Here is a 27979-nt window from a genome sequence, read left to right as displayed (position 1 = left end):
AACAGGCAGCCAGTGGAGGGTAGTGAGCAGGGGAGTGACGTGGGAGTGTCTGGGGAGGTTGAAGACCAGGTGAGCTGCAGCATTCTGAATGAGTTGCAGGGGTATGATGGCAGATGCCGGTAGTCCAGCCAATCTCTACAGTTCTACAGTCATCTACAGTTCAGTCTACCTACAATATCTAGTTTACCTAACTATGTTATGTCAACTTTATTATATATTTATATTTGAGTTAACTTAATCATAATTCAGTTCTGCTTAAGATTAAGTTTATACTACATATTTAGTAATTCTCTTTACTTTTATTAGACTTCAGCTTCATTTTAGATTAGATTTAAAGGTCTCATCTCTACAGGTTATTGGTTGTTTAAAAGAAACCAAACCAATTCCAGTTCTTCAAAGATTTAATAACACAGATGGGCAAGGTAATAAAACAACCTTTGAGTATACAGCAAAATAACAGATCCCATCAAATACAAAAATATTTTTACCCCTAAAACAGCACAAGCTTGTGGGTAAACATCCCCGCTCTAGAATGTGCACAAATAAGTATTCTCTACTCATTACTGCTGCCGCTATCTTTCATTCTGTCACTATCCTTACTTATACAAGTGTTTGCAGATGCATGTAAAAAAAATTAATGAAAAATGTATTTTTAAAAATACAAGTAAAAATATGAGTAAGTGCATAATAAACTAAAAATATCAAGTAAAATTATGCACAACCAAAAAGGTCAATCTCACGGTAGTAAAACAGACTTTGCAGTAAAGACCTCAAACCCCTAGGCTTGTAGGAAAAAAGTTATGACTAATTTCAACTTACAACTTTATGGAAAAGCTCTTAAATTTGCTCAACTGAGAATGTGGCATAAGATCGGTTAGTGAACAAAGTTACGTTGTAATAGTGGAACAGAACTCTAAAGAAAACTGTAGGATAATGGCCAACCAATGTATCATTGTCAACTTTCACAAAACTCCTGTCTCAGTGTAGTGCCTACACAGTTTTACGAAGAAGTCTATTCCTCAGTCCATGAACGCTTGCAGAGCATTGCTCACTGCCGATATTCACGAGAACCTTCTGAATGACTTTGAAGGTATATTACAGCTCCTTCGGTTAGTCAATGTTCAGTGCATATAGCAGACCAATTAGCATAGCTACCGCATGTGAGTAGTCCTTGATGCCATGCAGAATGATCTGATCCTCCAGCGCCACCGAGACGTCAAGAAGATCCTTTCATCAGGAGGATGCCGACATTCATTTCCCTTGCCATGCTGTCCTCAGTGTCTGTGGCCTTCCCAAAGACAGAAAAAAAATAAATATTGCTGGTTAATCATTTGTAATTGTCTACGAGAAAACAAGAACATGTTTCTCCACTGGTGCCCCGTTGGTGTGGTGTAGGGAAAGGTAAGTTGTGGGATTAGTGGGTTTGTACATTTGGTTGAGAGTGGTGCTAGAGGAAATGTTATAAGGTAACCAAAATTGATTGTGAATAAAATGGGGACAGAGTTTTCCACAAGCACTGGCGGCCGGCCATACAGCTGGACATTAAACATTTACAGCTGGCTACTTTTTACAGAAACATTTACAGAAGGCACATTGAGTGTTTTGGCTGTTCTGCATGCTTATGTGGAGAAATATTGGAGAAATATATTCTGAAGTGGTTGTTTTGCGCTTATACATTTGCTTCAACAGAATAATGATAAAAATGTAGATTGGGACAGGGCTTGACATGATCTTAGCCAAACTGTTGCTGTCAGGCAACGTTAAGCGTGTGTGTGTATGCGCGCGTGCATTATGCAGTTAAGTGTAAGGGGCACTGGGGTTGTTTGGCACACTTTTTCGCTGTCATATTTCTCTTGCATAATGTTTAGAATATTCTAACCAGAAGCAAAGGTCATTCAAAATAATAATTACACATTGGCACATATGACGTCCAACCTCAAAATCAGCGTGCCAACCAAATCCATACACACTAGGGCCCTGCAGAGGGTGTTGTGTGGGTCTGAAAATTGTCTCAATTTAAAAAAGGATGATTTTTATCCACAGAACTCTGCTGATTCAACCCTGACTGCATGTATAAATGCATTTATTATTCAATAATGTTACAGAGTAGATATGTCACAAAAAAAAGAAAAAGAGCACCAAGCCCAACTCAAAGGACTCCGTCTTCTTTCTTCATGAAACAGCCTGCCTAGCTCCTCCTTTTCCGATCGAGTTTCATTGATTCATTCAGCATCAAAAATCAAGCTTGCCTGAGGAACTTTGAAGGATCTTCATGGAGGAAATCTGGCAGGCCCCTCAGAATGACGGCCCTTTTCATTTAATTGGAATTGTGTTTAAGACGGAATGCACTATTAAAGCCACACAACCACTAGCCACTTAAGTAAATGTGGCCATGAGGACACCACTTTAATAACAGAGGTCTGACCACCATTTAACAATCTATGGATCAACTAAATTCATGTTCAACAAGCAACAGTCTGTTCACTCTCTCAAAATGGTACTCTGTATATAAGTATACGAATGAGTGACTGAGCGTGAGACGATGAGAGAAAGAGAAATTGTGCAAGAAAGATTTAAGAGTGTGAGTTAGTGAGGTTGCTGCTATAACTCACAGTACAATCACAACGACTAATTGTGATTGTATTGTTTTATTATTGTTCTATTAGTACTACTATAACTGCTACAACTACTAATGCTGATACCAATGTTACTACGTGTTAGCATCAGTAGTTGTATAAGTTGAAAGTGTACAATCATCATTGACATTGCCCTAAAATGTTTTTCATGCATGCTGAGAAGTAAAGCAAATGACATCTCACATGCTGGGATTTCTAGTGTAATAATATCAGCTGTGGCATCGGCCAAATTAGACATCACCGTTATTAAACTTTAGAGTGAGTATTGGCCAAAATATATCATTGACCGATACTTTGGTGCATCCCTAAGCTAAAATACATCATCATCAAGGATGCTTAGGAGATTTTTCAGCTCTGGAAAGCTGCCAATCTTGGCCCTGTAGAGCTCCAGTAATCGAGGCAAATGCTGGTTCAGCCCAGAAAAAAAGGGCCCTCTCAGGTCAGCTGAAGTGATTTGAGTGAGTTCAACTTCAATCTATAGGAAATAAAAAAGAAAACCGAAGACACAAACTTTTCAGCTCGATCCGTGCAGAAAGGTGAGCCACCTCGCAGCCATAGGAAATAATGATGTTTTGTCTGGCTCATCTCCCAGCCAAACTGCAGTTCTCCTTCACAACAGCAGATGGCTAAACATTTTTGTTGCTATTGAGTGGGATTGAAAATTTGTTGTTTACATTATTTAAATACCATATTTTAAATAACTTATTTTTGTTTATAATGTTGTCCATTAAAGGCCATTGAAGGAGAAAGCTATGACTTAAGACTGCTCAACAAGCTGAACCTTCCTATACTGGATTGATTTTACTCACTTCAGTGCATTCATTGTCTGTAGCTGTAAAGTGAGAGAGATTGGTTCGGGACTCGGTATCGGCAGATACTAAATATTGAATAACTGATCGGATCGAGGGCAAAAAAACGTAGGCCTAACTGCTCATTCTGCAAATATTAAAAAAATAATAAATACTTTCTATTTAACTGACCACAATAGATGGTTGCTTGAATTATATATTCAAATAATTTTTGAATATATGAGGCACAAGGAAGGGTACATAAAAGCAACAGTTTCTCATCTGTACTTGAGACCAGACATGCAAACTCTTTAGGGTCAGAAATGTGACAGGGCAGATGAGTGTTCTGGGGGGATAATAATGGAATTATTCACATATTTCTCCACCCATGCATTATTTTAATATACTGAAGAGCTGTAGTTACTGTATAGAGTGCTGTTATCCCTGTTAATTTGTCCAATAACCCATAAACCCAATATAATGTTATATATAAGTCTTGCAAGCTAACCCCCGACCCAAATTCAGGATCAGAGTTGCAATTTTCACTTAAAGGTGTCTAGCCTGCACCCCTGACCCTTACCTGTTGCTCCGTGAACAAAGCTGGCCACTGGGTCTTCACCTCTGCCACAGGTGGCTCTTGTTCCACAATTTGCTTTTGTTGCAGGGAGAAGATGCTGACCATCATTTTGTTGACTTTCTTCATACCAACTTTCTTCTTCTTCATCTCTCCAATAATGGCTAATCTATCTATCTTCCAGAACATTTTTGGTTCTTCCTTCAGGGAAGTCAGGAAGAAAATTGACTTCGGCTTTTTTAGCTTTCTTGAGCTTCTGTTTTGGTCCTGAGGAGCAGCGATTAACTTGGAGTTCAGAGCATCCAGCCACACAGAGCTTGTTCCTGTAGTTTCCCATTTTTAATTTTTGGCTGAATTTCCAGCAGTGCCAACCCTTGGCAGACCCAGGCTCCCTCAGGCAAGGATGTTTCTTGATGAGACTTTGTGCAACGATGTCATATTCTTCTCGTGATGGGTAGGCAGTGTATGCGTACATTGCTTCTGCCAATTTGTCAAGTATCTCAGATTTAATGTCTTTCCTTGTATTAAGCAAGGTTCTGTTCTCCTGGTAGGCTTCATTATCCCTTTTAAGTTGCAACTCTACATCATTTGAAAATCTAGGAATCTCAAATGGGTCAGGCCAAGGCCGATGGTAGGTGGAAATGTCTTCACGAAAAGACAATGGGGACAAGGACAAACTTGCCGTGTCAAACGTTGAATCAGTGTGATATGACTCAGGGGCCTGCTTGACAGTTACCTTCAGTGTTGCCTTCCCCTCAGGAAGATCAGACAAGCTCATAAAGTTGCAGAGCTCATTGTCAAACTCTCAATCTTCATATTGGACCACCAAGTCACCTTCCAATCCAAGCTTACATTTCAAGAATGAATAAAACTCATCAAGAGTCTCTGGCAAACTATCAATCTGGATCTTCCTAATGTCATCTTTGTTGAGAATGATTTGCAGCAGCATGTTGGGCACTGGAATAATAAAATAAGTATTTATTTCAACAGTAACCGCAATTTGAGATTTAAGATATGACACTTGAATTATCAATAACCGTTGTCGTGCAATAGCAGAATTTTGGTAGAGAACAGAAGTGCATCTCACATCATACACGCCAACAGGGGGAAGTAATCTTCAAGCTCCTCTAGCTGGACAACAAGATACAGGGGGTGGACAAAACAAAAGAAACACCCTACAATGCAATCCAATCCAGTAGCCATACATTTGAAAAGGTCATAATGTTGGTGTTTTGTTAAAACTGTGTAAGAGAGGTGCTTCTTTAACTCTGCGGTTAACCCACCTCAATGCAGCAGAAATGATTTAGGAGAAACTAGAAGTCTGTCTTGAGCCATATACGCCAACGTGGAAGTAATCGTTGAGCTCCTCTAGCTGGACAACAAACCAGGATGGCAGCTCGTGCTCCACTGTGAAGCTGAGAATGACAAAACATGACAAGTAAATGGCAAGACTTAACTGAAGCAAGATACAGGGGGTGGACAAAACAAAAGAGACACCCTACAATGCAATCCAATCCAGTAGCCATACAGTTATAAAGGTCATAATGTTGGTGTTTTGTTGAAACTGTGTAAGAGAGGTGCTAATTTAACTCAATGAGGCAGAAATGCTTTAGGAGAAACCAGAAGTCTGTCTTGACCCATATACACCGACAGGGGGAAGTAGTCATTGAGCTCCTCTGGTTGGACTACAAGCAGTTTTGCAGAGTGATTTTTGCAGACCTCATAACTCAAGTGCTTTGTGTACCAATGCTGTGTACGTTTCCACAAAAAACAGCTTGTTTTCAACAATTAACACATTAACAATTTTCCAAAAATCAGGCAGTCCACTTGTGTTTCGAATTGATAAAAACATTCCTTGTGTGTACTGAGTTCCGTGTAAGAATACAGTTTTTGCAAGAGAAATAGCAGTCACATTTCTGAATTGATAGTGTCTTTGACAGAGGGGGCAGGACATGACAGTTGATATTTTTCCAACTTCCAGTGCTGGTTTGAACAGGGTAGGCATGCCCATGTAATATGCCAACATGAGCTGGTGCCTGGAGGCTAAAGTTAGTAGTATATTTTTTAAAATTATTAACATCGCGAACAACCATCTTAAAAAAGCTATGCTTGGCCTCAAATCTAATTGTCCAAAAGTCAAGCAAAGGCCCAAAACAACAAACTAGACGGGGATAATGCTCTAAAAAATTATGTTTTGGTTTCAGCTTAAACTCAGGAAAAACCTCCTGTAGGAGTTGGCGGTGTTCAAAGATTCTGGCTTCAAGATAAAACCGCTTTTCCTCCGTGAACATGGGCGATGCTAGAATTTCCACAATGTCTTTAATATCTAAGATGATACCCTAAGTCGTGCCATTCTCGGGTATTTTATTGCCAATAAGCAAGGGGAGCAGCCTCAAAAGTGACCAATTTTCATGGCCGTTCCCACCAACCGTTCCTTTTGATCTAAAGGCCTTGGGAATTGTCTGTGGTCTATTTGTCTTATCTGAGAATTTATAGGGAAAATGCTGAATGGCAGAATTCAATTCCTCTAAGGTAAAGTAATTCTTGTCTATCAGTGTCTTTAAACACAAACACAACTCCACACGTACGATTCTTTCAAATAAGTCATGTAAGAAGTCTGATGGAAAACCTGTTACATAGTGAAAGTTTAGTCTGTTTAGGACACAATCCCTTTTCACTCCATCAACAACAAGACCCTCGTTCTCTTTTACTCTCTGAACAGCTTCAGTGTGCGATATTTTAGTTCTCAGTGGAAACAAACCATCCCTCACAGAGACACTCTGAATAGCATCATGGCTGGCTAAGCAGAATCTACAAAATGTATCAACACAAAGTGACTCTTAAAACCCAGCCAAAGAATGAGCTCCTAAATTGTCTGGTGACACATACAGGACTGTGCCTTTGATGGAAGTACTCAACCTATCAATGTAAAATCCCTGGTTTAAAGTATACAAAGCTCCCTAAGAAGTGGTTCAACAATTAGTTCATAACCAAAAGTCTTCACATCACTACTATTGCTCAGTACTGAAAGGTATATATTGGATAAGGCTGATCTGCATCTGACAGGCAAATCTGCAAATACCAAATAAATAGCAGTAACTTTATGTTTTTTTCTTGAAGTCCCAAAGGGTTGCATATTTCAAATTCATCAATATATAATCCTAGAGAAATACCCAAGTCTTCATCTGAAAGAAGTGGATTATCTTTGAAGTATAGCCCATCACAAACTGATTTGTACTGACCAAACTGAGGTTTTACGTTTGACTGTTCTAGGATTTTGTCAATTACGTCACCCCATTCAATAATTTTGGCAATACAATTGAAATTGGGACATATACAGAAGTTTTTTTGTGCAGACCATCTAAAACATATTCAACTGGCTCAATAACATTAAATCTTTTGTTGTAAAATGACTGCCTTTTGTATTCAGTTCCAAGAGGACCACTCTCTGAAAGACAGCTAAGAGGATTGGTTTTCTGGAGGGTCTCAGTCACTAACTTCAGTGTGGCATCATCTATATTTAAGTTATGCTCTTTAAGAACCACTTAAACAGTGTTTTTTGAAAGTTCACCAGCTAAAATACCAATTTCATAAAATTCATTAATTATTTCCTGTGTAGACTGCTTGCATGCGTAGAAGCAAAGATGCAAGTCTTCCCTTAATTTTTTCACCAATGTCATTGCCATGTTCAATGTCAGCATCTTCGTCATCATCTGACTGGAAGTCAACACAATTTCCATCTGCTGATTGAGTGTTAGTATCGGCTATTTGTGCAGCAGTATCTAAAACATGATCTTCTGAGTGTTCAATTTATTTTGGTGGGCCAAGAAGAAGCTCTGCTTTAAAATCTTGTAAAGAGTTGGAGTTATGATAGACTTTTGTGTGGTGGAAAACTGGAGTTAACACTTGATTTAAAAGCACAACGATTAAATGAGCAAATGACAGTTTCCTTATTTCTCAAATGCGTGCCAAGATTACGAAAGTATAGTTTAACGTCTGCAGGTTCTTCAAAGTCACATAAATGGCATCTAATTCTCAACACCACGTTGTCTCGTGTGTTTGGAGAGACTTTTGTGACTGCATATAGCACACACAATCGCTGTAAATGCAGGGGAGAGCTAATCTTCTTCCATAGTGACCATGACTGGATCTGTAGTGTTCAAGTATTCTTCAATAATTTCTTGTGACATAAGTGCAAAACTATATATCCATCTCATTCATGAAGAAGCCAAATGTAGCATCCGACCAGGACCTAAAAGATACAACATCATGTCAGTATAATGGCAATGGTTACAATACACCCTACAACCATAACAAAATCAATTTACAAACAGTTCATACTGGTAATATTGCTAATTAATATTGTGAAATGACAGTTTGTGTGTGTCAACGTTCCGCTACAATCCTCATCACATTGACATTACAGTAGGGCTATTGTTTACAATTTGCAAGGCCACTACTTCTGTACAACTTAACACATGCTCCTAAATACATTTTACAGTTCGCACACATCTATTTTTAGTTGCAAATGCGAGTGAAACGCTTGCACTGTTGAGCCTGCATGGGTTTGGAGGTGGGGGGTCAGAAGCTCGCGCAATGCATCCTGGTACATGTAGGCACTGTCGTATGGCAAGCCGTTTTAGCTTTAAATCATTTCTAGAGGATATCACAAATACAATTCTAACTAGTTGGAATGCAAACTCTTGATATCAGAAATTCAATTATAACTAGTTATAATTCAAGCGTTTCCCCCATTCATTTCAATGGGACCTTTCATTTTTGATATCAAGAATTAAATTTTAACAAGTTAAAATTGGACATTCTAATTAAAACTAGTTAAAATTATATTCTTGATATCAAGAATTCCAATTTTTATCTAGTTACAATTGAATTCATGATATCAGAAATAGGTATTTTAACTAGTTGAAATTATATTGTTGATATCAGTAATTGATTTTATGATATCAGAAATTAGCATTTTAACTAGGTCAAATTCCAACTCCCATTGAAATTAATGAGAAAAATGTTTTCAATTTGACTAGTTAAAATAGAATTTCCGATATCAAGAATTGGCATTTTAACTAGTTAAAATTTAATTTCCGATATCAATAATATGCATTTTAACTAGTTAAAATTGAATTTCTGATATCAGAAATACACATTATAACTAGTTACCATTGAATATCTGATATCAAGAATTTGCATTCTAACTAGTTAGAATTTGAATTTGCGATATCCTTTAATTAATTAAAGCTAAAATGGCTTGCCATACTGCCGGCATGGCTCTGCGAGCCGGCAAACAGAGATGAGGAATTTGTTGCTTCAATTGACTACATTGACCAAAGCACTAGTTAGATGTCTTCACTTATTGGCACCTCCGACGCAACTAAAAACACACATGGTCAATTTGGACTGGACTAAAATCACTGGGGATGTCTGTGATACACGAAATTATTTTTATCTGACGTCCCCCTGTTGTTAAAACAACTAATTGTTAAAACGTCAATATTATTACTAAAAGCTAGGTTAGCTACCGCTAACTTGGTAGCAAAAGAAAGACAAAGAGCCATTTAAGATTATATACTGTAAAACTTCAAATAAAAGCCGACTCCCAGTTAGACTTCAGTCAGTTTAAAAAAAGCCCTGGATAATAATTGAAGTTTTACGGTATGTGCCAAACTTTTAGCTACCTTATCAGAATTCCAGTGCTACAATCCAAACGGCCATAGATCCACACGTGGTGAACTTGAACGAGAGTGAAAATGGCGGACAGCAGCAATGGTTTTGTTGGCGAAGCACGTTCAACGTGATTACATATTTAATAAACAGTCAATGACAGAAGCTATTATCTGTACATCCTTTTGATTGCCATTCTTAATTTCAATTGAATCATTTTTCTAAGTTTGAAAACTTTTCATTAGTTGAGACGACATAAACAGAAAATATTGAGTTATCACAACAATTTCAATAATTTGTAGTCATACTGACAATGAATTATAAGTTATTATGACTAATGGGCAAAATTAGTTTTTACAGTGTAGGAACAGCTGCCAATTACATAAGATGGGGACACTGGAGATGGTTGGCTATTGGGTACGGAATTAAACAACTTAAAATATGAAAAATGTGTTCTGAAGTTTTTACTAATTTTTAACATGTGTGGCGTGGATCGGGGCATGCCCCGCAGTGCCCCTCCCAGCCGGATGGTCATCAGCTCAAACCTACCACTAGGCTCGCAGTTCAGGACCCAGGACAGCACCACTCTGCGAAGCCCAGCCACAGGACCCTGGAGAGCGGCAACCGGGAAATTCCCCAACTCCCTCATTGGCATTCATCACACCTGAAGTCAATGAGGCCACACAGCTGCCGCTACTCCAGGGAAACGAGCTGGGAGCTTAAGAGGAGGCCTTTGTCTCCCTTGAGAGAGGGGGTTTTCGGGCGAGAACAGAGCGGCGAAATATCTGTTTGTAAATTTGCACTTGTTTTGCAGAGCCAGCGGAGACGCGGGACCACATCCCTCTTCGCGCTTCAAAGAGGGATCCCCTAAGCTGTCTCCGGGTCATCACTACTTTAATTTCAGTTATTTTACTTTACTTTAATTTAATTTAAAGAAGAAACTTTTGTTGTTGAGTACGGCTTTGATTTGCGTGCTTAATTTGGTTTGATTAAAGAGCCCTGTTGGGCTATTTTTCCCCAAACCTCCGGTCTGTGTATTTCTGTGCCGCCCCGCCTGCACCGTCACACCCAGTACGGTGCCACAGTGGTGGAGAATGCGGGCATAGGCACGGAGTAATAGCAGACTGCAGCTAACTACCCCGAGCTCGAGTATTACACTCGTTCTCGCGGTAGAGTTTTTTTTTTTGGTTTGTTTGTTTCTTCCCCCCCCCCTCTTTCATTAGTCTTGTGTTCCCCAATTTAGCTGCGACATGGAGGACCTCTTACGGGCGCTCGTGGAGGCTAACCTGGGACAACAACATGCTGCCCAGGTCATGGCTGAACAGGTCATCTGGCTCACCGAGGTGGTCCAGGCCCACAGCGCATCGGCCGTACCGCTCCCGGGTAGCAGGACGAAGGCTAAGGATGTCCTGACAAAAATGACTGAAGCCGACGACGTGGAGGCCTACCTCCACACCTTTGAGCGGGTGGCCGAGCGCGAGTTATGGGATCCCGGGAGATGGCAGACACCCTTGCTCCCTTCCTCACCGGCGAGGCCCAACAAGCATACCAAGACCTGGGCGCAGCAGAAGCCCGGGACTACCACAGGCTGAAGAGGGAGATACTAGCCAGAGCCGGTGTATCCCCCACATCCGCTGGACAACAGGTCACCACCTGGGCCTACCAACCGGGGGTCAACGCGCGCAGCCAGATGGCGTCACTCCGGAGGCTGGTTACCCGTTGGCTCCAACCTGAACGCCTGTCCGTGGAGCAGATCCTCGACCGGGTCGCCATGGATCGGTACCTCCGGGCATTACCGCATGAGGCAAAGAAGCTGGCCGGACAGCATTCACCACAGAGCCCTGAGGACCTGGTGGAGCTGGTGGAGCGAGTCGAAGCCACGCAAGAGATGCTGAAGGCAGGACCGACCGAGCGCTCCCTCTTCCGTCCCCAGACTGGAGGTGACCGGAAGCCGACCCCACCGGACTCGGCCCAGGCCCGAGGGAAAATACCCACCCTGCTACCCACCTCTGGAAAGTCGCCCTCAGATGTGTCCATGCCCACCGACCCGGCCCCCATTCCAGCTCGCTTGCCCCATGGACGGAGTTGCTTGGCTGCGGAGCAATTCGACGCCCTGTACCAGGCTGCCAGAATTGTCCAGAGGGGGGGCAGAAGAGCCCGAAGGAAGGGAACCGGGTCATGGCCCCGACGAGCCAAACCTCGTGTCCATCCATCAGGTCAACCCTATTCTGCCTGGCTGGGAGAACGGGTTGGAGTAAGCGAGGTGGCAGAAGAAGCTGATGGGGAAGGTGAGCTCGTACCCCCCTTAACGATGTCCAATCTCCCTCCCCAGGCACAGCGTAAAGGACAGTTTGGCACCGCGCAGGTCCAGGATGACCGGTTGCGCCACTGCTGGAGCCAGGTGCGGGTCCTTGAAGGGGTAAAGAGGGGAGAAGGACCCCTAGAAGCAAATTACTTCTCGGTGCAACACGGGCTGCTATACTACAACACCACGAGACGGGGAGAAGTCCGGGAGCTGCTGGTCTTACCCCGCCAGTACGTGGCCACCGTCCTACAGCTGGCCCACACACACATCCTGGGAGCTCACCTGGGCATGCAGAAGACCCTAGAGCGGGTGGCAGACCGCTTCCACTGGCCAGGAATGCGCAGAGCGGTGGAGGATTACTGCCGCAGTTGCGAGGTGTGCCAACGCACCTCCCCGGTAAGGCCACCACCCGCCCCTCTAATCCCTCTCCCCATTATAGAGACCCCCTTCGAGAGGATCGGCCTGGACCTGGTCGGACCCCTGCCCAAGTCAGCCCGGGGACACAATTACATCCTGGTCATCCTGGACTATGCCACCCGCTATCCGGAAGCCGTGCCCCTCCGCGTCGCCACCTCCAAGGCCATTGCTCGCGAGCTGGTGCACCTCGTCAGCCGGGTCGGCATACCAAAAGAAATTCTTACGGACCAGGGCACTCCATTCATGTCCAAGATAATGGCGGACACATGTCACCTGCTGCGAGTACAACATCTCCGTACGTCAGTCTATCACCCACAAACGGATGGGCTAGTCGAACGGTTCTACCAGACGTTGAAGCGGATGCTCCGGAAGATCGTCGCTGCTGACGGCAAGGACTGGGACCAGGTCCTGCCGTATGTGCTCTTCGCCATTCGGGAGGTGCCCCAGGCTTCCACTGGCTTCTCCCCTTTTGAGCTACTGTATGGGCGGCGGCCGAGAGGACTCCTGGACCTCGCCAAAGAAGCCTGGGAGGAACAGCCATCACCGCACCGGAGCCTGGTCGAACACGTAGAGGAGATGCGCTCCCGCATATCAAGTGTCATGCCAGTGGTGCGAGAGCACATGGTGGAAGCACAACGCGCCCAGCAGCGGACATATAACCGGCCCGCCCAACCCCGAGAGTTCCGGCCAGGTGACCGTGTCCTTCTACTCGTACCCACCCCTGAAAATAAGTTTCTAGCCACCTGGCAGGGACCCTACACAGTTAAAGAGCGAGTGGGACCAGTGAACTACCGCGTAGACCAGCCCGGACGCCGGAAACCGCAGCAGGTGTACCATGTGAATCTGCTCAAGAGGTGGGTAGAGGGTCCTGCAGCAGCAACGGCGGCGATGTTCACCACCGAAGAAACAACCCCTGCGCCCCGGGAGACTGTGCGATATGGTGCTGACCTGAGCCCCCGCCAGGTCCAAGAGGTGAGAGAACTGGTTGACCAAAACCGTGATGTGTTCTCCCCTCTCCCAGGTCGTACCACCTTAACGGAGCACCATATCCATACGCCAGAGCGCACCGTGGTGAACATACGCCCGTATAGGATCCCAGAAGCACGGAAAGCGGCCGTCGTGGAGGAGATTGAGAGGATGAGAGCAATGGGAGTCATTGAGGAGGCCTGCAGCCCTTGGTCGAGCCCCATAGTCCTCGTGCCTAAACCCGATGGCTCCCTGCGCTTCTGTAACGACTTCAGACGTCTCAACGCTGTGTCCGACTTTGACGCGTACCCATGCCCCGGGCGGATGAGTTACTCGAGCGACTGGGTGAGTCTCGCTTTATTACAACCCTGGACCTAACCAAAGGTTATTGGCAGGTCCCCCTCACCCAGTCGGCCAAGGAGAAGACTGCCTTCACCAGCCCGGTGGGCCAGTTCCAGTATCGGGTCCTGCCGTTCGGGCTCCATGGGGCACCAGCAACGTTCCAGCGCTTGATGGACGTCGTACTCCGGCCACACCAGCGCTATGCAGCAGCCTACTTGGACGATGTGGTAATCCACTCCCGCACCTGGGCTGTCCACCTGATTCATGTCCAGGCTGTTTTGGGGGCGCTGCGACAAGCTGGCCTCACCGCCAATCCCGCCAAGTGCTGCATAGCGCAAAACGAGGCACAGTATCTGGGCTACACCATCGGTCGGGGCCTGCTCAAGCCCCAAGATAAGAAGGTGCAGGCTGTGAAGGACTGGCCCCGGCCCGCCACCAAGACCCAGGTACGTGCCTTCCTGGGGTTGGCCGGGTACTACAGGCGTTTTATCCCTCATTTCTCCTCCACAGCCGCTCCCTTATCTGACCTCACACGAAAAGGGTCACCAGAGAAACTGCTGTGGGGCCCCGAGCAGGAGAGGGCGTTCCAGGACCTGAAGGCCGCCCTGTGCTCGGACCCGGTCCTCCATACCCCGGACTTCGACCGGCCCTTCCTGGTCCAAACGGATGCGTCGGAGACGGGGGTGGGCGCGGTTCTGTCCCAGGTACACGGCGATGAGGAGCACCCCGTGTTATTTCTGAGCCGTAAGCTCCGCCCGAGTGAATCCCGGTATGCTGCTGTGGAGCGCGAGGCCCTTGCCATTAAATGGGCCCTCTCCGCACTCCAGTACTACCTGCTCGGGCGGAAGTTCACTCTGGTTACAGATCACGCGCCCTCCAGTGGATGGCCCGGGAGAAGAACACCAATGCCAGGGTGACCCGCTGGTTCCTGGCACTCCAGCCCTTCGACTTTGAGGTGGTCCACCGTCCCGGAAGGCTCCATGGGAACGCTGACGCCCTGTCCCGCCTGCACACACTCTGGGCGGCCGCGGCAAGCACTGGTGGCGGTTCGCTTAGGGGGGAGGGATGTGGCGTGGATCGGGGCATGCCCCGCAGTGCCCCTCCCAGCCGGATGGTCATCAGCTCAAACCTACCACTAGGCTCGCAGTTCAGGACCCAGGACAGCACCACTCTGCGAAGCCCAGCCACAGGACCCTGGAGAGCGGCAACCGGGAAATTCCCCAACTCCCTCATTGGCATTCATCACACCTGAAGTCAATGAGGCCACACAGCTGCCGCTACTCCAGGGAAACGAGCTGGGAGCTTAAGAGGAGGCCTTTGTCTCCCTTGAGAGAGGGGGTTTTCGGGCGAGAACAGAGCGGCGAAATATCTGTTTGTAAATTTGCACTTGTTTTGCAGAGCCAGCGGAGACGCGGGACCACATCCCTCTTCGCGCTTCAAAGAGGGATCCCCTAAGCTGTCTCCGGGTCATCACTACTTTAATTTCAGTTATTTTACTTTACTTTAATTTAATTTAAAGAAGAAACTTTTGTTGTTGAGTACGGCTTTGATTTGCGTGCTTAATTTGGTTTGATTAAAGAGCCCTGTTGGGCTATTTTTCCCCAAACCTCCGGTCTGTGTATTTCTGTGCCGCCCCGCCTGCACCGTCACACCCAGTACGGTGCCACACATGGCAGCGCCTATCAGTTGCATCCATTGATCCTGACACCTGTCTTAAACCCGACTTCACCAGCGCTGGAGCGGTACAACAATGTTGCTTTCCTGTCATACAGTATGCAAGAGTTAAATGCCAGCAGTGCATTTAAATGAAGTAGCTGTGGCAGTGCTCATTTACATAACCAGACGCATAATTTTATGGCACTGACAGTAATTTGCGGCATGCTTAGTAAGTCCCCTAAGTCCGCTAAGGGACACCAGGTTACACTGCTTGCTTTTTGCTTCATAGATTTTTAGTACCTCTCAGTATTTTATTTCAAACTGCAGGAGAACAACTGCATTTTTTACAAGATAATCAATATAATTGCATTGGTCGCATCTTATATTGGGGCGACATAGCTCAGGAGGTAAGACCGATTGTCTGGCAGTTGGAGGGTTGCCGGTTCAAACCCCGCCCTGGGCGTGTTGAAGTGTCCTTGAGCAAGACACCTTACCCCCTAACCCCTAACTGCTCTGGCGAATGAGAGGCATCAATTGTAAAGCGCTTTGGATAAAAGCGCTAGATAAATGCAGTCCATTATTTCTTCCTAAATTATGTATATTATCTAATATATTGTAAATGGTATTGTAAATGGTAGAACTGACTTGCTTCATTTAAGCCATTTCCCAAGTCTCTGTGATGCTCACATCTGGAGTTATAACATCTTAAATAGAACACCCCCTAAATTGGTGAGGATTGATCAGATTTGGCTGTGCGAAGGGATTAATATATGAGTGCTGTATATGTATACAATATTAACTTATGAGAGCATATGATGGACAGATAATATTTATGAGACAATATTAAATATTAAAATAAAGTTATATTTCATCTTCTCGTGTGTGCAGAAAAGCTCTTTGACTGATATGTATAGTCAGAAAATACTGGAAATCTTACAGTGTAATGGCAGTAATTTCCCCTCTCCCTTATCTGTTCTCTTTTCCGATTTTACAATTAATATTTGTTTGGTTGTTTTTCTTATTATTGATATATGATTTCTTATTATTGCTTAAGGTGAGGTTCTAGTATTAGCCCTGTAGGGTTTCCAAGCTCTCAAGCACATTTGATTTTGTAAATTACTTTGTGTGCTAACATTTATTCTTTATTTGTGTAAACAATAATAAAAAAATAGATGCTTTGAGGGTGTGGAATTGGGTAAAGGAAGGCCACTACTTTGTTATTATATACTGTACCTTACATGTACTTTGAGGTAACATTAAGCCTATGTGGATGTCCATCCATCCATTATTTATACCCGTTTATCCTGGGCAGGGTTACGGGGGAGCTGGAGCCTATCCCAGCATGCATTGGGGAAGTGCGAGAGGCAGTAATACACCCTGGACAGGCTGCCAATCTATCACAGGGCACACATCATTCACTCACCATTCACTCACACACTCATACCTATTGGCAATTTAGAGTCTCCAGTTAACCTACCTGCATGTCTTTGGACTGTGGCAAGAAACTGGAGTACCTGGAGGATACCCATGCAGACATGGCGGAGAACATGCAAACTCCACACAGAAAGGCCCAGGCCAGATTCAAATCCAGCTCTACATCCATCAAATAGAGTAAAAGCAGGGCTACTTACTCCATATTGCAAAAAATAGGACTCATGCATGATTGGATCAGTTGTGGTTTTGTCATGTTTAAAATACACTTATTTATGTACAGCTATCTATGTAGTCATGTCAACAGATTAGAGTGAAGAGACCTTTATCTGCCAGTTGTGATTTTCTGTAGGCTTTACATCATTTGTTGGCCAGTTTGTAATCATGTGTCAGGTGGAAAAGGTTATGCCTTTTCTATACCCTTTTAAACATATGTTCTATTTACATTCTACATGTACACTCCTGGGCAAAAAAATGGGCCAAGCCCAAAATGGCAAAATATTAAGCTTTTAATGGTCTTACCAACAAACCACCGTGCTGCTGCCAGATATGCTGTAGATACTACAAGAATATTTTTTCCATGGAGTTCAACAGGAAAATTAATCAGGAGAAACAATGCTTGTAGTATCTACTGCATATCTGGCAGCAGCATGGTGATTTGAGGCTCATTTGATACCTTGGACATTTGATGACTTAAAGCCATTTAGCCAGCAAATGTGTTCTATACAGTATCAGCATAATTTACAGCTGAATCTAGTCCCACCCCCCAATTCCTATAGAGATCCATTCAAATACAGAGAGTTTTTGTATCGCTTGTAGGACAACCTGAAAATAAGATAGTCTCTGATGATGTTGATAGGTCACAGACATCAGGAAGTCATGGCATGCAAATGATATGCAACCAAATACAAAACATGACTCTTTTATTTAACATTATGTTAATTTGTCTACTGTATAAATTAATTTCCCTGTTTCTAGCTTTTCCCCAAACAGTTCATTGCAGCAAAAGTAAAGAGCAAATAGTGACACAGGAAGTCTCAGAAGTGCATTTGTTTAATTCTTGCTAATTTTCTGACCAATGATTTGTCGTTAAGACCATTAAAAACTTAATATTTTGTTTTGGCGGTTGTGCTATGGGGTGGGGGGTGGGGGGGGAGGGGTTTTCGGGTGTGTGTGCCTGGGGGGGGGGGGGGGCGGGGAGGTGGCGGCCTGGCAGGTGTGCGTGCTAGTAGCATTTATGACCACTATATATACATATATATTTTTTTTTCTTTCTTTTTTTTCTTTCTCTCTTTCTCTTCTTTGTTTGATTATTGGTTTTCTTTCCTCTTTTTCTGTTTTGTTCTGGTTTGATTAGGTCAGTTTATTTTATGACTTTGTTACCTCCTCTGTCCTTTTGTTTTGTTTGTTTTTGTTCACTTAAATAAAAAATTAAAAAAAGGAAAACAAAAAAAATAAATAAAACTTAATATTTTGCCATTTTGGGCTTGGCCCATTTTTTTTGCCCAGGAGTGTAGATGTTAAAAAAATGCAGCATGGGGTAGGCTTGCTCTTTTGCTGCTTAGCAATATCTATGAGTAAGTAATACTAGTCAAACCTATGCTGATTTTGAACCAGGAGATACAGTAAATTATCAAAATAAGTGTATTTAAAGCATGACGAAACCACAACTCATTCAATCAAGCTCAGTTCAGTTAAGCCATGCCATTGATATGAATTATGATAGACATGTGCCTTATTATTTTTCTTCTTTCATTTGAGCAACACCAAATCACTCCCTTGGTTTTATTTTGTTTAACAAAACTTCCAGGTGCTGTTGTCATCATTTCTTAGTTATAGAGCATTTAAGCTATTTAGCTGTAGGTTTAATGTGAAATTAAAACTGACCCATAATAAATGTTTAGACAATTTTATCATTCTGAAGGAAAATTTTTATCATTCAGTAGAAAAGAGAAGTCTCTGTGAAATGTAATGGAAAAAGAGCAAGAGCTGGATTGGAGCAGAGATCCCGGCACGCTTTAAGGAAACCTGCCGGAAATGAGTGGCAACTGAAACATTGAAATTAAGTCCTGGCTGCCAGGGAGGGAGTGAGGAGGGAATGAGAAGTAAGTGAGTGTGCAGAGTGAGTAAACCAATGGGTGCACATGTGCTAGTGCTTATAGGTGGTGGTGGTGGAAACTTTGTGCCAGGGAGGGAGTGAGGACAGGTGAGGACTGAAACTTATTGCCACTTTATTTCAACACTTTAGTGAACTGTTTTTGTTATAAGTAGAGCCTGGAGCCATGCCAGTCTTCTTTGAAAGGCTGCCATGCTGAGAGAAGAGACAGAAGCAAAAGGGGAAGACAAAATGAGATATAAACGAGAGGCATATAAAGTGAGAGTATTACAGAGAGGCCGAGAGCAGAAGAGGGATAGGTTATGAGGAGAAAATGGGAAGGCAAGACTTAGCTGAAGCAGCCGAAGCTTGATTTGTTTTAGTGACATTGCTGTAAGGGAATAAAAAGGCAATGCTTCACCGGCTCTGTTGGAATACTTTTCGAAACAAAGGAGAATTTTAATTTCAGGCTGTCAACATCGGGCACTGCCACATGGATGAAGAAGGATCACAAAGAAAACAGTTTATACTGTCTGTTTTGTTGGAACACATTATTTGTACAAGTTGGGTTCTTGTTCCTTACTTTCACCATCAAAGCTGTTCCCGGTGACCCCTCTTGAAAGGAGACAGACAGATAGCTCAAGGGTTGGCTGTCCAAAATCTAAAGAAACAAGAAGCAATTTTTTAATCTCTTTGCTCCTGAGCACATCTGTGGATTCAACCACATCTTGGATGGAACCATGAGAAGTTCATTTCCACAAGCCAATTAATACTATTTTATTTTAGAAGCAGTGGGAATATGGTTTGAAATCGAGTGGGACGTCCACTCTCATCAATACGAAATTTGGATGGGTTTCACCCTCCCTGCTGCTCCTCTCTGAATGAGGGCTCAAGCTGGCAGAGCTCAAACATTTCTCTGACCAAGTGTGTGGACCTTCAAAACAGGAGCATGATTGTCACTTGAAAATTCCTGGTAAGCTTATTTCTTCAATTAGCTTCTATCAATTTGGTTCGAATGGAATCTGTTTTTGCTGTATCCCCAGTGCCCACTGAGGTAAACAAGGAATTAATAACTGAGCATTAAGCTTTTCTGAACTTGAACAAATGCCCAGCTAGCATAAGATGTTGCAACCTTTTTACAAAACCTATTCAAAACTGAAGTTAAATTGTAAACAGGTCCAGAACATGTTTTAAATACTGGGGCCCTGTTTCACATATGTGGCTAACTCAGTTAACCTGATTAGTTTGTTAACATTTGGGAATAAACTCTGGATTTTTGGTTTCAAGAAGCAAGTTCACAATTTAGCCGAACTTGTCTTAAGCCCAAACCGGCAGAATCACAGATTTATGTTTAAATTAGCTAAATCACACAAACACCAACAGCAGAAATGAATGCAAGGTTTTTGTTGATGAACAACTCATCGCTGTAAGAAGAGCATTTAGAAGGGACCTTTTAGAAACCGACAAGATCCTTCAAGGCATTTATACAATTATCTTTATGATTGCTACTGATTTAGTTGCGAGGGAATTATTTACCTCTAGCAATTAATAGCAGGGCTCAGAGTGAAGAGAGCCCTGACAGTGATATAAACAACTGTATGGAGCTCTGCCTTCTTGCACTGGTACATTTTAATATTTAATAACCCTGCTGGGTCCAGTACTGGCTGAAAAAGAATTTAATACAAAAAAAACTCAGGAACAAACAAAGGGGCCACGAGGGGCAAAACCACAAACTCAAAAAACCCCCCAAAAAAACGAACAGAACACAGGCAGGCCAAAACACAGGCAGGTCAGAAATACGGGGAGGCGGAACACACACAAATAGGTGGAAACTCACAAGCAGAAACACAGTCAGAAACACAAACACAAGCAAGCAGATACATACAAGCGGAACACAAGCGGGAATGCAGGCAGAAACACACATGAAACGCAAGCAGGACCAAATCGGGCAGATACATAGAGTCAGAAACAAACACAAGGAACCAGCACCCGTGTCAGGGGAACAAATAAATTAAATAGACAAGACACAAGTGAACTCAATACATAATCAAACGAGAGGGAAGGGATAACGAGAGGCAGGTGGGGACAATGATGAAATAACGAGACAGGTGGGAACAATGATTAAATAACGAGACAATAATGGAAAACAATAATACAATTAACACAGGGGAAACCAATGAGGGAATGAACAGAAATACAAAAACTGACAAGTACCACCAACTGGCGGCCCAAAAAGGAAAAATAGAAACAAAAAGACAGAACCATGACAAGAATAACCCCTTCGGGTAAGTATTTACTTCACTGGACTATCTCTAATCAAAGTACAGATTTTAGAAGGATTCAACTTTTAAAGGTAAGTATGGATTTCACTAATTATGGGTTTCCCCCATTAAGGTAAGTATATTTAACCCAAAACACCATAACTTTCACCAGAGTTACACAAATCTATGATAAGTATGAACTTCAACAAGATTATACAGGTAAATATCAAAAGTACCAGTAATAACTAACTCAGGTAAGTATGTTAACAAATATATAGTCCCATTTATTCAGAATTATAGAAAAAAAAAACTTCAGTTTAGTAATAGATTAGCCAATAGAAAACACAAAACAAATAAAAACAGGTAATTTGAATAGTAGCTTTTTGTTTAGGACACTCAAATTATGCCAACAGGGCTTCTAATAGGCTATTCCTTTCACAGTGCAATTTAAAATAGCTTTCCGTTCAGAAATGCAAAGTTAGTGACCAAAAGCACTTTGCTCAATATAACACCTTCAAATATTTTGTGGGCCCACACACCTTGAACTCAAAAGACACAAGCTGGCAATGCTTAAACAAAATAAAATAAACACCCATTGCAGGCCTAATCGTTGCTTGGGTACGTTGTGACTAAATATCAATAGCCCCTTAACTCCGACAGAGCAAGAAACAAATATGGTACTCACAGTCCCTACCGTAGGTAATCTGTGGATATGAGATGATGCTGATGGTGGTAGAGTGACACAGGTGGGTAGATGAATGTTCTCAGGAAAAAGGGTATTTCTCCAAAGCTGCCAGAGGAACTTGCGGGCTTTTCCGGTCATTTTGGTGGCCCTAAGAAAATCTAAGGGGGAGGGGGGGTGTCTGTTGGATTCTGTCGGGGGGGGGGGGGCATTTCCCTGTAAAATCCTTCTTACATTACATTGTTATGAAATGCTCTGTTGCTGTTCCATTTAAAATTAATACCGTGAGTTCCGCGATAGGGGATGAATAACGTTATTACAAAAATAACGTTATTTACCTTATATAAACATTGGATCATGTGGCCCCCCTCGTGGTCGTGTGCCCCCCCCCCCCCCCCCAGCGGTTGTGGCCCTAAACAACAGCATAGACTGTTTATGCCACGGGCCGGCCCTGGCTATCTGGGATGAATTCTTGGGTCCTGCGCTGCCAGAGGAACTCACAGGCTTTTCCAGTCACCCAGAGTGCTATCTGGGTCTGCAGTTTTCACGTGTAGTACCCAGAGACTGTACTGAACTAGCTTAGCTAACTAGCCCAAACAACATGGGTGTAATTCTAGACTTCAGTAGCTGACCTAGCATTAGCCGCTGAGCTCATACCAACTTTACAAAGCTAACAGATACAAAAGTGTAATTCACAGACACAAATTCACACTTTGGTGCATTAACTACTTGCATGCAGTGTGTAAGCTTTTCAATTACCGTCTTTTCACCTAATACATAATCTGATACGGCTTTTATCTTCCAAGCTGCATCTGGCTCTCGTCATGCAGCGCTCAATCCGGCACTCACTCTCCTCTCCTCTCGTCTCTCCCCGTATTCTCTCTAGCAGCATCCCATACTTCTCCGCATGTCCCACCCCACAACCAGTCAACATCAAATAAAAGGTGAGTGACGTTCATCTGACCAGTAGGAGGTTGTTTTGGACTGCAAGCAAGGTAGGCTGTATATATAAATTCACACGTGTAAGTATGTTACTAACAAACTATATTTCTCCATTTCTTTTTCTAAAAAGGAAGATATTTATTGGATAAAGCCCAGTCTTAAAGGGCAAAGCCCAGGGCTACAGAAGTAATTGCCGTAAAGGCTATCACATTGCTCCTTTCCTTTTGGAGATGGTAGAGGCCTGAATTGCACATGTACAAACCTGAAATGGCTACGGTAGCCACATTGTACATAAAGTTATTGACCGTTTTACATTTATGGGGACTCTCCCCTATGTTTGCAAAAAGAGAAAATCTGTCTAATTCTTTTAAAAATACATCACTACTTCATCTTTAGGAACAGTTGCCTGTTAGAGAAGTTGAGAAATGGTGTCTCTGGACTCTTCCTTATCATCAGCACAATCACAATGCTACAACTAATAATACAACATTTTAATAACAGCAGACTGTAGCAAAATAACAATGCAGTCAAAATACTAATATGGTGGCATAATAGGATCTTTATTTAAGAGCAACATATGCCAGTTTTATTACTTATCATATATTTTTCAAAATTCATCACCATAAGCAATAAACACAAGAACATTATGGCACGTAACATTATAATTTGTAATATTAATAATAATATCAAAATAGCAATATGATCAAAACAATACTGATGGTGGATTCATATAATTCTAGGACAAGGTTTAATACTCAACGTAGGCCTACTCTGATACATCGGTTCTGTGCTCCACAGGCATGTCTCCCAGTTCAAGCCCTTTTGGCATTAGTCAATTGACCAGTCTGTCACAGCCTCATTCTCGTTCATTTGTGGGTGTGCCCGTTATGCGCATAGTGACGTAAAACCACGCAGACCCATTTGGAATGAAATTAATCTTTTTCTGTGGGTCTCAGAAAAAAATTGGGGGCCGGGAGAGTGATTAGTTCAGTGTGAACAAATTTTAAAGTGTTTTAAAAGTACTGTCCAAAATAAATTTTTGTAGGGGAAATTTGCTTTTTAGAACCAGAGGCTTACTAAACTGCAATTCCTTGAGTAACCACTGGTGGTTGAGTGATCGCAAACATCTCAGAGAATGGCAATCCCTCGGCCCCTGAGTACAAGAGGCCAGCTTTCGGTTCTCAACCTCAGAACCGAATGTAATGTAATGGCTGATATCTGTGCTTTTCTCTCAAAATTCCATTTTCCCATTGAATTCTATTCATTTTTGTCAGCAAAATAAAAATACTTCCACTCATATGTTGATGTTAACTTGCATTATATTAAAAAGAAAACTCATTTATAATGTTTTCCGAGGTGAAACATTTTTTTTCCCCAACCACACAGACAAAGATATGAATTTTAAAATTTTGATTCATTTCAGCCAACGTCATATTTTCGCATCCTAATGTTTGTTGTCCTGTTCTTTTAAAGGCAATATTCAATATCCTGACTGGTTAAGAATATTGATTAATAATCAGCTAACCTCATTCCATTAACATTGTTCAGTGTTGGTACATTTGTGATATGTAAGCCATTGTGTCATAATGGCAGCTGCTTACAATTGTAACCATTGTTCAGTCTCAAACTCAGGTATACATCTTTTCAGGTAGCTAACTCCAGGGCAGCTTGTGAAGCTGGTATTGTTACAGAATTCCCTTAACAGCTGAGCTAATCTGGTTCATAAAATGGTAGGTCTATAATAATGTTTCCCATAGCAGCTTGGCCTGACATATTAACATTATGTTTCTTTGTACCGTGAACAGTGAATTAGCACCTTTTATTGTTTTGGCCAATTCTAGCATAGCCTACACAAACAACATACAGTAAAATGCACTTTGCTATCTCCGTACATAGGCTCTCTAATTAGCCATCGGTGCACATTGGCATGAGGTTGCGATTTTCAGGTTTTGTATGATTACCATTTTCATCTGTGAGGATAATATTTGGTTGGCTGTGTGAGTAGGCTATAGTGTAGTGTAAGAGCGCGGAACAAAAGGACTGCAAGACGGTTTGTTAGATGCAATCACGTAGCGTGTCTCTTTACTATTTACTTCCTCCTAAATACAATCACGTCACTTTAGAGTGCTCGCTCAACATCCCCGCCCCTCTCTTAAAGGAGTCCAGTCTCAAGTGTCCGCCCAACCCTGAGACTAACACAGGGCAAATATGAGTGAATTATACTGTCCTTATGTGATATCCCCCACAATAGCTAATGTTAGCTGTCTGATGATGCTGAAAAGTTTAGGAGCTGACTAATGTCAGTTTTAACAACATACATTGTTTGATGTGGTCCAAAAACACTTTACTCAATATAGTAGTGTTGTTTGCCATCTGTGAATGCGGGTGCTTTATATTCCAGATACATAAGTGCATTGCCAATACAAAAACTGGCTTTTAATTAATACCCGTGGAGGAGAATGAAGGGCTTCGTTTTGCCCTCACGTCACTGCTCTGCGCTATCCTTGTTGTACACGTGATAGGCACGTGACCAAGGACAAAACTGAGAATGTTAATTGAGCAAAAAAACTGTGCTTCCTGGTTCTGATATACTGATATAGGTCTATATTGGTATTGGTATCGCTCTCTTTCTCTCTCTCTCTCTCTCTCTATATATATATATATATATATATATGGGGGTCAGTTAAAACAATAAATACAACGAATACTGAGCAGGTGAACAAACAAGCACCACATATATTACATTAGTTTGCCTATGGCATAATTCTCAGAGAAAAAAAGTAATAATTCATGTCTGGCTCTCTAGGCTTATATGATGAGGCACTCAATCACTAAATTGAGATAGAAAACATTCCATCATATTTATTGCAGTTTGTGGGCCAGAAATAGACCTAACATTGTATGGCAGTGAGAGAGAATTCTGCTATCTTAATATTTGTGGCTTTTATATAACTTAATTTAACATCAGGTTACCTAAACAAATAACATACAGTGGTGAATGCACATCACACAGATGTATAATTTAATAGGCAGTTTAGCAACAAATTAGATATGTTGATCATCATTATTGGCTATGAAAATCAGGCAGAGCTCATTTGATTACAAGGGGAATGCTTTTTAAGTGGCACAAAACACCCATAAAAACATGCGTTGTAATGGCAAAAGATGGGTGTAAAAAACAGGCACATGCATTTTTTATGCATTTTGTGTAACATGTAGTGAGAAGAAAACGTGTTTTTACACAATTTCTGGAAGTAAAACATATTGAATTTAAGGCGCAATTGTGACCCATTTGGTGTTCAATATTTTTCTGACCCACTGATGTTGCATACATTTGCACATTGTGAACACAGACAACACATGTTAAAAATCAGTCTTTAGGATTAGCATTAAGGCACAACATTTTGAGAACTGTGACTAACAATAATTATTGATCATGATGGATAAGTTACAATAAAGTGTTATTAATGAGTTTTAGTTTTGATTGGACCATTGTGACCATCTACGGGCTCTCATTGGGTCGCCAGGCAGCGATTCCTTTTAAATGCTGCTGTTTAAATGCATTTGGGAGGGGACGGAGGGCAGGGCACGATTAAACCGAACCACTGATAGCCAAAGATGCAGGTTGTGATCTCGCTTTATTTTGTGAAAAGCACTATGGACAGCCACCTTATACCTGCACTAAGGAAGCAATTGAACACAATGACTCATTAGAAATACCTATGAACCCATTTGTCCGAAACATTATCGTCCCTGAAATATGGGGTTTATGGATAAAAAGCGCTGTAATTTGTACATGGTGAAACAAAAATGTATAAATATTTGAGTTGATTACAAATCTAAACTTAGGAGTACAGAGCCAAATCAAGAAAAAGTTTGTCCCAAAAATTATGAAGCTCACTGTACTGTATATCAAAGAGTAACCAAAGAAACAGTAGAGATCACTTATAAACCACTGACTGGTATTTTTATGTAATCCCTAAAAAGTATAAATCCCAAACTGGAAGCTGAATACCAAAATATAAGAGGGCTGCAATAATACAGGAATCTATACACAATATACATTTCAGAGTTGACATCATATATGGCAATTATCTATTCTAATCACAGCATGCCTCTTTTTGGTTTCGTACACAAAAATATAAAAATACTGACTTCAGCTGGAAAATTCAGCAATAAATAAGACAATACATTTCCTTTTAAAAGTACATTAATAATGTACAATGGCTTATTCCAGATAAATTGAAACCATCTTATAATCACAAGGTTTTCTCTTTAGTAACATACCATAAAGTTATGTGTGGCAGTCACAGTGAACATGGCAGGGAATGTTTTTTTTTTTTTGCCAACACCCTCTCTCCTAGGAACATGATATAGGACTTAAGAACAATAAGTCTTAGGCTGATAACCAGTCCAGACTTATTGTCATTATTTCCGTGTGAAGGCCTTTAAATACAAAACAGACTGAATTACCATTCGTGACTTCAACTGTCATAGCAGCAAATCCACACTTACAACCTATTTCTTAATTCCGTAGGCTAAAAGTGCTGATGTTCGATGCAAGGATTTCTAAGAGGTCTGTTGACTGCAGTCCATTTACCAAGGTAAGCTTTACAGCACATTTATAATTATACATAGACTGTATCCCATTAATGATTTAAGTTGCTAAGTAACAGACATTTACAACAAACAGGTTTTGAGTGACTACATAAGGGACCCTGTATTATCTACTGCAAAGAAACAGGAAATCAAATGTTATGTTACAATATTTGCAGCAAGATTGGTTAAATGCACACGTATTTGAGTATTTTTATTTGAATCAACATTTTTAGAAGCTGTTAAAGGTGTCAGTAACACTGGAGCAGTAACAGAGACGAAGCAACAGCGAAATTACATTTAGGTGTCTGATGTGTTTACTTACACAAGGAAATCCCTGTGCCAAAACGCAGTTACAGAATTACAGTTTCATCTTAAAGCTGGCCATCAGCAAGGTTAGCACGACTGAGGAGGCTTTCTGGGGATAGTGCAGTTACAGTTTCTCTTTCTTGGTTTCCATCTCTAAGAGGAAATACAATAAGCACGAGTCATGTGCTGGAGTCTCAAGAAGCTTCCTAACGTAAGGGCAAGGACAAAATTACTACTTTTGTAGTCAAGGGGCAACAGCAGGCTCCCAATAACTGAATAGTGAGTTGTCTCCCTGGGTGCTGA

General features: G+C 42.1%; 2 long non-coding RNA genes across 3 annotated transcripts in view; one reads left to right on the top strand and one right to left on the bottom strand.

Moving 5' to 3' along the window:
* Positions 1-27979, top strand: part of LOC135254771 (uncharacterized) — a 43682-nt gene that overhangs the window by 13564 nt on the left and 2139 nt on the right. Inside the window, exons 2-3 of one of the 2 annotated variants that reach the window (XR_010329961.1) lie at positions 22719-22773; positions 27309-27375. This is a non-coding gene — a long non-coding RNA (uncharacterized LOC135254771). Of the gene's footprint in view, positions 1-22715; positions 22774-27308; positions 27376-27979 lie in introns of both variants that reach the window. The other variant, XR_010329960.1, reaches the window with a different exon arrangement.
* Positions 47-23089, bottom strand: LOC135254768 (uncharacterized). The gene is made up of 6 exons (XR_010329958.1): positions 19470-23089; positions 16838-16953; positions 5282-8250; positions 5086-5129; positions 4005-4955; positions 47-1288 (listed from the first exon to the last, which is right to left on the bottom strand). It is a non-coding gene; the product is annotated as an uncharacterized LOC135254768 (long non-coding RNA).

The sequence above is a fragment of the Anguilla rostrata genome, chromosome 1 (genome assembly GCF_018555375.3).
Source record: "Anguilla rostrata isolate EN2019 chromosome 1, ASM1855537v3, whole genome shotgun sequence".
Lineage (NCBI taxonomy): Eukaryota > Metazoa > Chordata > Actinopteri > Anguilliformes > Anguillidae > Anguilla > Anguilla rostrata.
Note: the sequence above shows the minus strand (reverse complement) of the source record. Positions and strands in the feature narration are given on the sequence as shown.